Genomic DNA, 13563 nt, shown 5'->3' with positions numbered 1-13563 from the left:
AAGCTTATTATACACCAACAAATCCAAACACTTGAAAAATCGTCAATTGGAAATAATTATAGAGGCTGTTCACAGAACTGAAAACTGTATAGGGCTGTGTTTATAAGCTGTGTGCACTCCCAATTTTTGGTTGTGTGGGAGCAAGCAACTAGGAAGGAGGAGAGAGAAGTGATTGTGTAGGAGACCGGAGCTGGGTAGGACAGCCTCGTTCTACCCAGCTTTCATACCCAGCATTTTACCAAGGTAAGAGGAAAAACTCTCTACACAATAACTTCTCCCTTCTCCTACATAGTAGTTTACTCCCACAGAACCAAAAATTGGGAGCACACACAGCTTACAAACCTTGTCCTATTTTTGCTTGTGTGAACAGTCTCATATAGTGTTCTTCAAGTGTGGGCTCACTACTTTAATTATTTGCTCTCCAGCACTTTTGTGCAAGACTGCCAACAGTTCCTTAGATGCCTTCAGCAGTGTGAGCAGCTCAGAACCACACACATTATGCTGTGGAACATGTCGGCCAGTGGTATTATTTCAGCAACTTTATCACCTGGGGCAAAGGACCAGGAGCACATGTGGATTCTTACATGCTATGGGGAAGTGGTAATGTCACAAGAGTTGAAGCACCATGTTCTCCAGGGAGGAAAGAGCAAACAGTTTAAACAGAAATGGGCTCTGCAGCAAATGTTTCTTCTTTTCTCTCTGTCACATGAAGTCCTCAAATTCAAAGCAAGCAGCTTGAAGAACACAGCTTGAGTGCTTGAATTTGAATCAAAGGCTTTGAGTAAAGAGGTAAACACAGCAATAAGAGATTTAAGCCATAGGATGCTAGTTCAACACTGAATAAAATGCTCAGCCTGAAAACCACAGCAAATTTACAAAGTGGTGCCCAAGACAATTTGTTTAAGATTACTCCATATGCCTATTCACATAATGAAAATGGCTGGCTTTTAAGTAAAAACCAATTTCCTCTGATTTCTTTTTGCAAGGAATTTTGCTGCAGTCAATTTGAGAATATCCAGAATGCTGGAAACTGTCAGAGGACTTAGCTATCCCATTAATTGGCAGTATTTCCCCTTGTGTTAGAAAGACCTAATCTGCCTGTGCCTATGTGACACTTATCACTGTCATAGGCAAGTCCTACAAGAATGTATAAGGATCCTGGGATTAATTGTACAATAACTATACCCTTGGTGTTTCTAGACATGGATTCAAACAGAACAGAACTTTAAACTAGCCAGAGTCTGTAGAAGACTGAGAGCAGCTCTGGATGCTAATGAATGCAGAAGCATTAATGAGATATGGTATCTCTGTTTGTACATATCCATGGGGAACTGCCCAACTCCCATGATGCAAAATGCATGTGCTGTATTTTCCATTGTTGGGAGTAGTCATCTTCTTGTTGGGGAAATGTGTGAATCCCTGTTTTGCAAGCCATTCTCTGCACATTATACTTGCACAGCTGTGCCAGTATAGTTAAGATGAGGAATGTTTTCAACATTCTTCCATTATAAGCCCTGAACACTCTATTGCTTATAAAGTCAAAAGTATCCACCCAATCCTTCTGAAATCATGCACACAAGGGTCAAGAGAAAGCACTCATTTGCATTTGGTGCAATCTGTTGCGGAATGGCTGAGATACAGCAGTTTAAGTTTATAACAGCTAAAAGGAGGTTTCAAAGTGTTGGCCACGTTTTTTCACCAAAGATAATGAGGTCATTCACACAATCAAAAACTGTGTTCTACCCAGGTTTAGGAGCTCTGTGCTCCCAATTTTCACTTGTGAGGAAGCAATGTAGGAGGAAAACCTTGCTTCAACACTATGAGCTGGGTCTCACGATCAGTGAGACCCGGTTTGGGAAGCTCAGTGGGGACAGCAGGCTAAGGGACAATCAGGGCAAGAGCCATGGGCAGCTGGATTGGCTGCCCACAGGATTGCTGGCTCTGTGAAGGAGGCGGCCGAGGCTGGGGAGTTTGGGGGCCACATGCCCCCCTGAAGCACCAGTATGCCCTGCGTGAGTGCGCAGAGCATTTCAGCCTCCCGCTGAGGGTCTACTCATGAGTAACCATTCCGTGGAGCTGCACCGCGGCTACTCACGATAAAAAAAACAGGTTTGCAAGCGCTTGCTCCACAAACCCAGTTTAAGGGGCAAACTACTTGAGCGGGTTACCTGTTCTTGAGCGGGTTACCCACTCAAGAACCACCAGGCTCACAGCCGAGCCTGGTGGTTCTCACGATTGTAGACAATCGGGCTAGCGGAGGCTAGCCCAATTTTCTACAATCGTGTGAATAGCCCCAATCACTTCTACCCAAGTTTTCCTCACAATCGAATATTGGGAGCACACACAACTCCTGAACCCAGGTAGAACACAGTTTTTGATTGTGTGAATGTCTTCATTGTATATTTTTAAATGTTTGATGTCAATTTAGCATTCCCAAAAAATTCAGGTCCATACTGGACTGGTGCCTTTTGTTGGATTGAAAAACCTCAATCTAGTGATTTTTGAGTAATTACTATTCAAAATCCCCATAATAACAGGGAAAATAACTAAGGGGAAGTTCGCTGAGAACATTACTCAGAGATGTAAGTTTTGGGCAGTATTAAGTTATGTAAAATAAATAAATAAGTAATGAATAAATAAATAACTGAAACTGCCTATTGAGAATTCTGAAGCCAAAGTTGGGAGGGGCAAGTTCTAGTGAGTAACTGCCTGGTTCTGAACACAGGTGCCTGATAGGGACAGTCTACGAGCACTCTGGCACTTGCATAGTTAAATTTATTTTATTTTATTTATTGTTAAATTTATATATTGCCTTTCATTAAAACAACCCCAAGGCCATTTAAAGCAAAAATTTTAAAACAAAATTATAAAAAAGACACAATTAAAATATTAAGCTAAAAATATAAAACAAATCTGATTAAAAATTTAAAACACAAGCATGCCTTCCCGCTCCCTTTCCTTTTATGGGAATTTGATTTCTCCCTTTGCCCCCTTTCTCTCACCCTCAACAAAGGGGGTTAACAGAGACACTCAGCAAAGCTTGGAATAAATTAATAGAAAGTAATTTCATTGATTCCACTGGAGCTTACTTCTGAGTAAGCACACATAGGAATTAGGATCAGCAGAGATTCAAGGCAAGAAATTGAGTTCTCTTTTTTCTCTTCCTCCCAGCCCCTCAGCAAAGAATAGAAGGGAGGACCCCATATATTTGTTTAGGGCTTATTTCTGAGTAAAAATGTATAGTATTGGGACCAAGGACCCCATGCTAGGAAGTTCTGAAGAGGGAACCTTAAGGAAATCCTAGAAACAATTCCTATCCAGCACAAAAAATCAAAGCACCATTCTGATATAGACTGCTCTTGAATATGGAGGTTCTACATAGGAGCCAAACTGCCAGTGAATATGGAAGCTTCATTTGGCCGAATTTAAGAAATGAAGCCTCCATATTCACAGGCAGTTTGGCTTTCATGTAAAATCTCCATGTTCACAGGCAGTCTACACCACAAGTTGTTTGTTGGCACTTGGTGGAAATGGTTTCTGGGAATTCCTTGCTGCACTTCTTTGGAGCATTCTGGAAGCATGTAGCTGAGCACTGTGAGAAAGGGGATGCTGCGCTGGAGTAAACATGACTTTTCCAGCAGCATTTTGATAACGGAACCTGCAATTCTACTTGCACACCTATAAGGAAGTAAACTCCATTAAATTCAGTGGGACTTGCTTCCATGAGGGAACAGTTAAACAATCCCTGAAAAATAGTGTTGGAGGAAGGGAGAAAAATTGAAAGGTCCTTTTAAAAATATGAGTGGAATACAATGTAAGAATCATGTGTGGTAAACCCACCAGCACCTCAGCCAGCACACAGATTGTAGGCTTGTGCATTTTGATTCGGGTACAAAACATTTTGTACCCGAAAATGGCAATTTCAGAGGTTTTGTAACCAAAACAAAATCAAGAATTAAAAAACAGATTTTTGTTTCCAAATCGAAATGACTGTGTTTCCGACAGAATGCTTTGTTCTTCAGAAAAGCATTGCAATTCAAATTGACTTCTCTGACTCTCTCCACTCCTGCTGAGGCACTGAGTGATTAGCAGAAGATAAGATAGGCAAAAAGCTGTTGAGCATGAATGGTTTAGTTAAGTATGTGTTGTATTCAGTGTGACTGAAATGCAAACTGACCTTGCAAAGGGATTTGGAAGACAGCATTTTGAGAAAGAAATACCCAAATATCTTTGGGAGCTCAATGCAATTCCAAAGCTCTTGCTAAAAGCCATGGTATACAGGTGAAACTCGGAAAATTAGAATATCGTGCAAAAGTCCATTAATTTCAGTAATGCAAATTAAAAGGTGAAACTGATATATGAGACAGACACATTACATGCAAAGCGAGATAAGTCAAGCCTTAATTTGTTATAATTGTGATGATCATGGCGTACAGCTCATGAAAACCCCAAATCCACAATCTCAGAAAATTAGAATATTACATGGAACCAAGAAGACAAGGATTGAAGAATAGAACAATATCGGACCTCTGAAAAGTATACAGTGTACTGTGCTTGATTGGCCAGCAAACTCGCCTGACCTGACCCCATAGAGAATCTATGGGGCATTGCCAAGAGAAGGATGAGAGACATGAGACCAAACAATGCAGAATTGCTGAAGGCCACTAATGAAGCATCCTGGTCTTCCATAATACCTCATCAGTGCCACAGGCTGATAGCATCCATGCCACGCTGCACTGAGGCAGTAATTGCTGCAAAAGGGGCCCAAACCAAGTACTGAATACATATGCATGCTTATACTTTTCAGAGGTCCGATATTGTTCTATTCTACAATCCTTGTCTTCTTGGTTCCATGTAATATTCTAATTTTCTGAGATTGTGGATTTGGGGTTTTCATGAGCTGTACGCCATGATCATCACAATTATAACAAATTAAGGCTTGACTTATCTCGCTTTGCATATAATGCGTCTGTCTCATATATCAGTTTCACCTTTTAATTTGCATTACTGAAATTAATGGACTTTTGCACGATATTCTAATGAGTTTCACCTGTAAATTGTGTGGAGAAGCTTTTCAAGAAGCTGGTTAGGAAAGTTCTGAAATTACACAGGTGTTTCTTTCCAAAGGTTTAGAAAGAATCTCTTGACTTGTTCAGGGCTCTTTTGAAGAGCTATTTTGTTTTTCTTCTGATTTTTATGAGTTATAGTGGTGTCTAGGTTTTGTTGCCCAAGTTGAGGAGTCTATGTAATTTAGGCTACAATGTAATTTGGTGGGACATGATGTCTAAGCCAGTGGTTCACATTGCAGGGACAGGTCATCCACATGGGACTACAGGAGACAAAAGGAGGGGGGTAGGGAATACCCCAGTCAATCTGTTGACATCCCCAGGAATCTTAGTTGCTTTTCTCTTTCTTGTAATCATGATCCATGGTTTTTCACTTTCTTAAATGTAGTGAGGATAAATCTCAATAATTCTGAACAGTAGGCTGATTTGTTTGGGTGGCTCACTCCACTTCAGTTAAATGAACATTTGAAGCTGTTCCATAGTACCAAGGCAGTTCATTGGTCTGTCTTGCTATCTCAAATGACCTGTGGTTACTGTTCCATGGGGAGGGAGTGTTTTTATTGATAGATTGCTTGAATCCACAAATGGGTTGTGCTGCTGTGCTAGTGCCACAGGGACAGGCTCCTACCTGCTGCAAAATTCTCAAATAACTGTGCAAAAAAATTAAGTGTCATTGTTGTTCATCATTCTCTTCACTCTTTCAACTTGTTTATGTGAGGCTTCAGGGGCAAAACAGTGGGTTGGGTGGCAGTGCCTCAAGGGTGGTGCACCCATATTACAAATAGGGCAAAGGGCTGATTTCTTAGGAATTTTTGAGGTTTATGCATCTTTAAGATTTTTCCCCATAGAGAATAATGGAGGTTTCAGCAGCCCCATAACTCCACCTGGGGGACACTGGGATGGCCTGAAGCGAGTGGTGGTGTAGTGCACAGAGGGTGCCAACCGCCCTCCTGGATTGCTAAACTATTGGGTTACTGGGCTTTGGTGTTTCTGAGGTGTTGAGTTTAGATTCTCTGGTACCCAGTAAGATTTTTTATGAAAAACCATGAATCCACTCTCATATGCTACTAGAGAAACTACTCTCAGAACACCTCTAGAAGAACAAAACTCTGTACTTCATGGGTTGGCAACCCATGTGGGTGGTTGGCACCCTATGTGCACTACACTGCCACTTGCTCTGGGCCACCCCAGTGCCCCTCAAGTGGAGTTATGGGACTGCAGAAACCTCCATTATACCCTACGAGGAAAATCTGAAAGACTCGTAACTTCATTAATCATTTAAAACCAGCCCTTTGCCAAATTCCTATGAAAAAAATTGTGGTAGCTTCCTTGTACCAACTGGGCACTACCACGAACCATGCTCCATCCCCCCCCCCCACAAAGCTATACTTTTCCTGAAACATCCATCATACCCTATGGGGAAAATCTGAAAGACATGCAAACTTCAAACATTCATCAAAGATCAGCAGTTTGCCCAATTCCTTTGAAATTGTTGTGGTAGCTTCCTCTCATTGGGCACTATAACCCCCACCCACTCTTTTGACCATGTGATGCATTTTTAAATCTGAATTAATTCATATTTGGATTTGGATTAATTCGGATACAAAACAAAACTGAGGTGATTCAGAAGGCTTAATTTCGGACAACATACAAAATGGGGTTGATTCAGTTTCGGTACAAATTGAAACAGAAAAAATACAAAACACACAACCCTAACAGATTGTTCTCAAAGAATTTGACATTAGCCAAAGCATGCCACAGGGTATAAGATCTGTTAGTATCTTTAAAACAAAAATGCCAATAATCCATCTTCTCCTACTTTGCAGAGAATACATCAAGAAAGAGATGGAGACTGACATAATGAGGAACATTACTCAAAGTTATCCTATTGAAATTTAAAAAGCATGTTAAGGAATGCCTAATGTCCTTTTAATTTCAATGAGACTACTTTGAGTAAGCCATTGTCCTATCAGCCATTAACCATTAAATGGAGGCTTGAGGCTTAGAAAGAAAAGAAATCTGCTACGTCTATGCTCAGCGGCTACATCACTTGAGTACAACTTTTAAAATATACGACTTTCAAGACAGAAGGAAAAGAAACCGACACAAATAAGTATCATGAAAACATATCATGACTTTATTAGAAGAGAAAGAAGGACCAAGGCCAGAAGAGCTCATATCACCTCCTCAGAACCCTGGAAAGGTGGGGGGAGGTCTGCTCCTCAAGGCCTGTGTGTCCCGGGTGAAGGAAGGAGAAAAAGAGGATATAAGGGCTTCTATAGGTCTCCATTCCTTAAAAGAGTTGGGGTTAAAGGATGGGGGGGGGCTTTTATTCTCTAGGGGGCTCATAAAGCATAGGAACATAAGAACAGCCCTGCCTGATCAGCCCCATCTAGTCCAGCATACTGTTTCAGACAGTGGCCCACCAGATGCCACTGCAAGCCTACAGCAGGAGTTGAGGGCATGCCCTCTCTCCTGCTGTTACTCCCCTGCAACTGGTATTCAGAAACATCCTGCTTCGGAGGCTGGAGGTGGCCTATAGCCCTCCAACTAGTAGCCGTTCATAGACCTCTCATCCATGAAATTATCCAAAACCTTCTTAAAGCCATCCAGGTTGTTGGCTGTCACTAGGGATGTGCACAAATCATTTTTTTTAATTCAATTTGTGCCCAAATCAAATCACCCCTGATTTGTTTTGGGTCCAAATTTTTCCCCTCCCGAATCACCTCAGCTTTGATTTGTACCCGAATTTTCAAAATCCCAATCCGAATTGATTTGGGGCAAAAAAGAGTTTCTGGGGGCAAAAGAGTGGGGTGAGTGGTAGTGCCCAATGGGTGGAAGCTATCACCCAAATTTCAAAGAAATTGAGCAAAGGAGTGATTTTAAAAATAATAATTAAGTTTGCAAGCAAATGACAAAAAGTAGTCACTGTGTAGAGCAAGGAGGATTTCTGAAACATTTTGCCTCCCAAAGCTCCCCTTTCAGGATGCAAACGTTTGCTTTAGAACATTCACTACAGTCCTGTTAGGATCCTAACCTAAACATCTTGTATTAACTTCCAGCTATTTACTACATATTGGCCATTTTGTGTGGGATATTTATATATGTTGGACTATTATTTAACATTGTTCCCTGTTTTTTTTTTAAACTTTATTAAAACAAATTTCCAATCCTAAGCAATATTGATCCAAACACAAACAGCAAAACATAATTCGACAAACCCCGATTCATCAATCCATCCACACTCTAATATTGTCTAGGGTAGGAAAACAACTCCACCCACCCCACCTCGATTAGTGTACAGAATAAAATCTGACCAAATTACATAAAATAATTAATTGTAGTCTGGTTTGACCAGTACTGAATAATATGGATTAGGTTTTCTGAGATCGTGATATGCCATAGGTTCTTATACCAGATGTCCATTGACATAGTTTGATTTTTTTCCAGTGTTTGGCTGTAGCTAACCTGGCAGCAGTTCCCTTTTGAAGTACTGCTATATTGCTGGGCTGTTTCTCAAATGCAAGGTTATTGTGCATCCTGCATCCTGCCCCATTCTTTGCAATTGGCTTAACCACACAACAATTTATGAAACAGAATATTTCACAACATTTCACAGAATATTGTTTTTATTTGCAATGAATAATAACTTCAGAAATATGTTCATCTGTTCAGGATACTTATCCATAGCTGTGATTTATTTGTTGATTTTTTTGGCTTCAAGAATCAAAGACAATGGTTATTATTTGCATCTATTAATAGAGCATGCAAAAAGTTTTCCGTGTGGGAAGATCAAAATTCAGAATTCAATAAAATGTAAGTTGAATACAATAGCATTCCAACATTCAAACACAGGAGAGAGCAAGCACCCAGAGAGAAGCTGATGAACCACAGAACTGCCTTTAAGAATAGGACCCTTCTCTTATTAGAGAATATTCAGCACTTTGGATTTAAACTTGTCATGTCCTTGAGAAGTTTCTAGAACACCAAAGAAACAAGCCACCCTTGACAGCAAGACCAATGACTCTGATCTTCAAACTCCCACATTTAAATCTGAACTTCATTTCATGAAATATTGCTTTCCTGCATAACTTCAAATAGTGACCAAAAATGTCACTGCTACACAAGCATTTATAGCATTGAAATGTGTTGACTAAATACCAAACTTTCTATTTTAGCAAACTTGCAAGGTGTGGGGTGGGGAGAGGAGACAGTTATTTTATCTATCACCAGAATGTTACTTACCTTATGACTGTCCTGTACAGTTTTTCTATTTAGCAGCATCTAGCTTTCCTTAAACCAGAGTCAGCAGTTCAAGTAAAGTAAAACTATTCTTGTTTCAAATTGGAAAAAAATGCTGTTTCTTCAACATTGAGACAATATTATCTGATACAGTATGGTAAACAGAGCTTGAACGTCTTTGAAATTTCAAGTTCACATGTGGAATCGAAGAACCAAAATTAAAAAAAAAATAATTTTAAATAATTTAAACTGAATTCAGGTAGTAGCCAGCCACAATCTTGCAGAGGAAGTATGGAAGTTCAGTCCCCAAATAGCAAAGCAAAACAAGTTTGGTGAGAAAGCAGCAAAGCAAGAGGTCTTGAGAGAATTCTTTAGTATTGAAGAACTGCAAGGATTTTTTAAAAATAGAATAAATAAAAAATAAAGAAAAGGTTGCAAATCAATGTGAAAAAGCCTGCAGATTAATTTCAGCTATCGCTCATGGTTGAAGAGGGAGACCAAAACAAACAGCCATCTTTGGAAAGACAAAATGGAGACTAACACTGGAAGAACAAAGTGGGAGGAGTCCAGCACCTTTATCCATCACCCTAACCCCAACCCCAGTGGTCACTATGAGACATTGCAGCTGAGAGCTGATGCTTCCATGCTCCTAGCTCCAACAAATCTAGCACAAAGTGGCTTACATTTTGTACAGCCTTTGTCGGGCAGAACACAACAGCATGTGAGGGTAACTTGAGAAGTCCAAGAGCATAGGCAAGTACCCATACTTCTCAGAGGAAGTACTCCTCTGCTATCACATCAGTGCTTCACCAGGTGGAACCACATCTTGGGCTCCTTCCATGCAACTAAGGACTTCTCACATTACTTTTTTGGCATGGGAAGGATCCACACTACATCAGCTTTCATGCAACAAATAAAACATGAGTAGTGATCTCAGCTGCACACGTGCAACCCTACCACTCTAAAGAGCAAACCTTTTTCTGCCCGTGTTCCAAAATGAAACTGTGACATTTCATTGCCAGTGGATAGAAGGGAAATCCAGCCCTCCATTTCTTCCAGTGCTGCTGCATGCCATAGAACAACATAACCTGACAGAATCAGAGAGATGGCATCCGGACCTCCAATTCTCTGTGTAGAAGCATATGCATCATATTCATTCTGTGTCATATGCATTTTGCATATGATAATTTACATTTTGGTATAACTCAAGCCCTGAGTAATAGCATGGATTTTGACCATGGGAGAATAGAGGCAGTCAAGCCAGAAAAGTCCATTTAAGGCCCTAACAACAGGCTGGAGCCTGATCCTGCTAGCTGAGAGACCCTAGCACCAATATAGTATTCACTCAGCATTCATTGAGCCTGTGCCCAAGCCTCTCAATAAACTATTCTCTTCCACACTAAGTTCCTTGCGTTCTCCAAGGGCAATGGGCCAGGCGGGACTGGATAGAGTGGACAATGCTAGACACCAGACAAAAAGACTGCCCCTTTAAATCTCTCTGCTCTGCCACCAGGGAGGGGTAATCTGAGCTTGCAGGTATTTAAGATCTCATTCAACTTCTGGTCCTTGTTGGAGCAAGTTATTGATGGAGCTCTCCTGTAACCCCAACTGCTTCACAAGTTCCTGACTGTGGGACAGGCAAAGGTAAAGCTGTGCCCTCGAGCCAGTGTCGACTCCTGGCGACCACAGAGCCATGTGGTTTTCTTTGCTAGAATATAGGGGGGCTTTACCATTGCCTGCTCCCATGCAATGTGAGATGATGCCTTTCATTACCGACACCTTTGCTAAATTTTAGTCATCAGTTTGTTGCAGTTGGTTGTTATTTGGTAGCCAGTGGGGAAGTGGGAGATAAATCCAATCAATCAATCAATCAACACCAGCAATCTTACTCTTCAGTGTCTTCTAATTGCAGATTCATAAACAGGTCCTGAACATTGAATAATTGCCTTACACATCTCGATTCTTGTAGCCATTGTTGTGGTGGCCATGAAAAAGGGATCCATGGAGCTGCAGCTTTCCAGGCAGTCTCTGCTCCCTGATTTTCTCCTTGCCCATATGCACAGCTCCTCCCTGAGATACCAACCATCTCTTTTTAGTCAAAGCCAGTATTTTTCTTCTTTTAGCAGCGAAGAGCATAGGCATGCATTTTTGCCAGTTAAACACTTCTAACTCTAATTAATGCACCCGATTTCTCAATCAGTTCTATTTATTAAACGCCTAACTCAACTTTTGTTGCATTGATTTGCCTGCAAAATGGATTTGCTGCCTCATGATTGTTTCCTACTGGTCCTTCTTCCCCCATTACCACCCCATATTTGCTTGTTTCCCTTCCCCTTCCATTGATTCCCTGTCCATTTCCCAGTTTTTCTCCAATTTGATATTCTTTTTTGCTCCTTTAATTGCATGAAATTGGAGCAGAGGTTTTGCCGCCTTATCATATATAGATGTGCTACAAGGCCCTCTTAAAAATAATGACAATATCAGATTTATAATAGCCAGTTGCTAGGATTTTGTCATGCCCTGGTGTAAGGTTGTGCACAGAACCAGCCAGCCCCGTTCGGTTTGTGTCTGGACTGGATTTGAGCTGCACTTGGATGCCTCAGTTCTGCTCAAATGAGCATGGTCCCGGTCCAGTCTGTTTGTTGAGCCAACTCAAGGGCTTGGTGGTCATACTTGTAAATGGGAATCCACCAAGAAATCCACTTTACAAGTGAAGGGCTGCAGGGGAAGGGGGAAGTTTACCTTAAAAACCATGCCTTTTACCTTTAAAAACATACCTCTGTGCAGCAGGATGGAGGTGGCGGCGGCCGCAGTGGCTGGACAGAGGGTGGGGGTGAGGGGAACCATTCCCCTTTTACCTTTTAAAAAAAGGCCAGTGTGGATAGTAGCAGTGGCTCCTTCCAGCTCACCTCCTGCCTCTCAAATGACTTCACGGGCCAGTCTGCAGTCCATCTGGGGCCTCTCTGTACACACAGTTTTAAGGTAAAAAGGGGGAACTTTCCCCTTGCCCACCCCCCAGCCCTTGCCGGATTCCCAAGGAGAATCCTTGCCGGATTCCCATCCATGATGCCGCGGTGGCCTCATGGCTTCATCAGGAATGAATATAGGATTTCAAGCATGCAGAATGTCATGGTTCTTAGTTTCACCCTCAAGGCCCATCTGCAATGCTGCAGTGGTTTTTTGCACTTCATCAAAACCAGACACAACATTTCAAAACTGCAGTACACCAGTGCTCCTTGTTCCTCCATCAAGCCCCTCCATGATGCCCCGGTAGCTGCATCACTTCATCAGAAACACATATAGCATGTCAATACTAGCTGGGTGACTCTGGGCCAGTCACTTCTCTCTTGGCCTAACTTACTTCACAGTGTTGTTGTGAGGAGAAACTCAAGTATGTAGTACACAGCTCTGGGCTCCTTGGAGGAAGAGCGGGATATAAATGTAATAATAATAAAATAATAATAATAAGACTGCAGTATGCCAATATTCTTAGCTCTGCCCTCAAAGTCCATCTGTGATGCCTCAGTGGCTGCATTACACTGAAGGAGAGCAGCCCATACTGAAAACAGCTTCAGGTGATTGGCCCTATGCCAGTAACTTGCCCCCTTCCCTTTTGGCCCATCATAGGTTGCTCAACAGTAGTATTAGAACCCTTAATTAAAGCTATATCACTTATTTGTAATGTGCACCCAGCCTAGCTCATTTGTTATCTCGAGGGAGCAACCTATCCAAAAGTGTTATGCTTGTGCAGAGGTCATGCTAATCTTCTCTGTATCGTTCCAATTTTAGTACATGTGCTGTCGAATGAATGCTGCCAATGAAAAGAGGACTTTTCCTGTAAAATGCCAGTACAGTTTTTCCACCTTTTACAAGCATTCTGGAATCAGTGGGTTCCTGCCGCCAGGCCCAGAGGCTACTCCTAAAGCCAGCGTATGCTGTATCTTAAATCCCCTCTTGTGTCCAGCCATACAGGCTTAAGGATAACTTTTTGCATCCAGCCATGTAGGCTTAGGAATAACCAAGTTATACTAAATCCAACAGAACACCTAAAAGGCAAAATTCAATGCTTTCTACTTAGTTGGCCTGCTGCTCAGTGCTACATAAATTGCCCCAAACACTAGGGATGTGCATAGAATGTGATCCAGTCACTGAATCACAGCACATCATTTTAACACAGAAGGTCTACACATCCCCTTTAACAGGAGGTCCATACCGGCTCCTCTGTCACTCACGCCACTTCCTTAATTGCAGCATC

The 13563-nt window shown here is 41.6% G+C and overlaps 1 non-coding gene across 1 annotated transcript; it reads right to left on the bottom strand.

Moving 5' to 3' along the window:
* Positions 1-13014: 13014 nt before the first annotated feature.
* Positions 13015-13120, bottom strand: LOC128352664 (U6 spliceosomal RNA). Its single transcript, XR_008320562.1, has one exon. It is a non-coding gene; the product is annotated as a U6 spliceosomal RNA (small nuclear RNA).
* Positions 13121-13563: the final 443 nt, after the last annotated feature.

This window comes from Hemicordylus capensis, chromosome 3 (genome assembly GCF_027244095.1).
Source record: "Hemicordylus capensis ecotype Gifberg chromosome 3, rHemCap1.1.pri, whole genome shotgun sequence".
Lineage (NCBI taxonomy): Eukaryota > Metazoa > Chordata > Lepidosauria > Squamata > Cordylidae > Hemicordylus > Hemicordylus capensis.
Note: the sequence above shows the minus strand (reverse complement) of the source record. Positions and strands in the feature narration are given on the sequence as shown.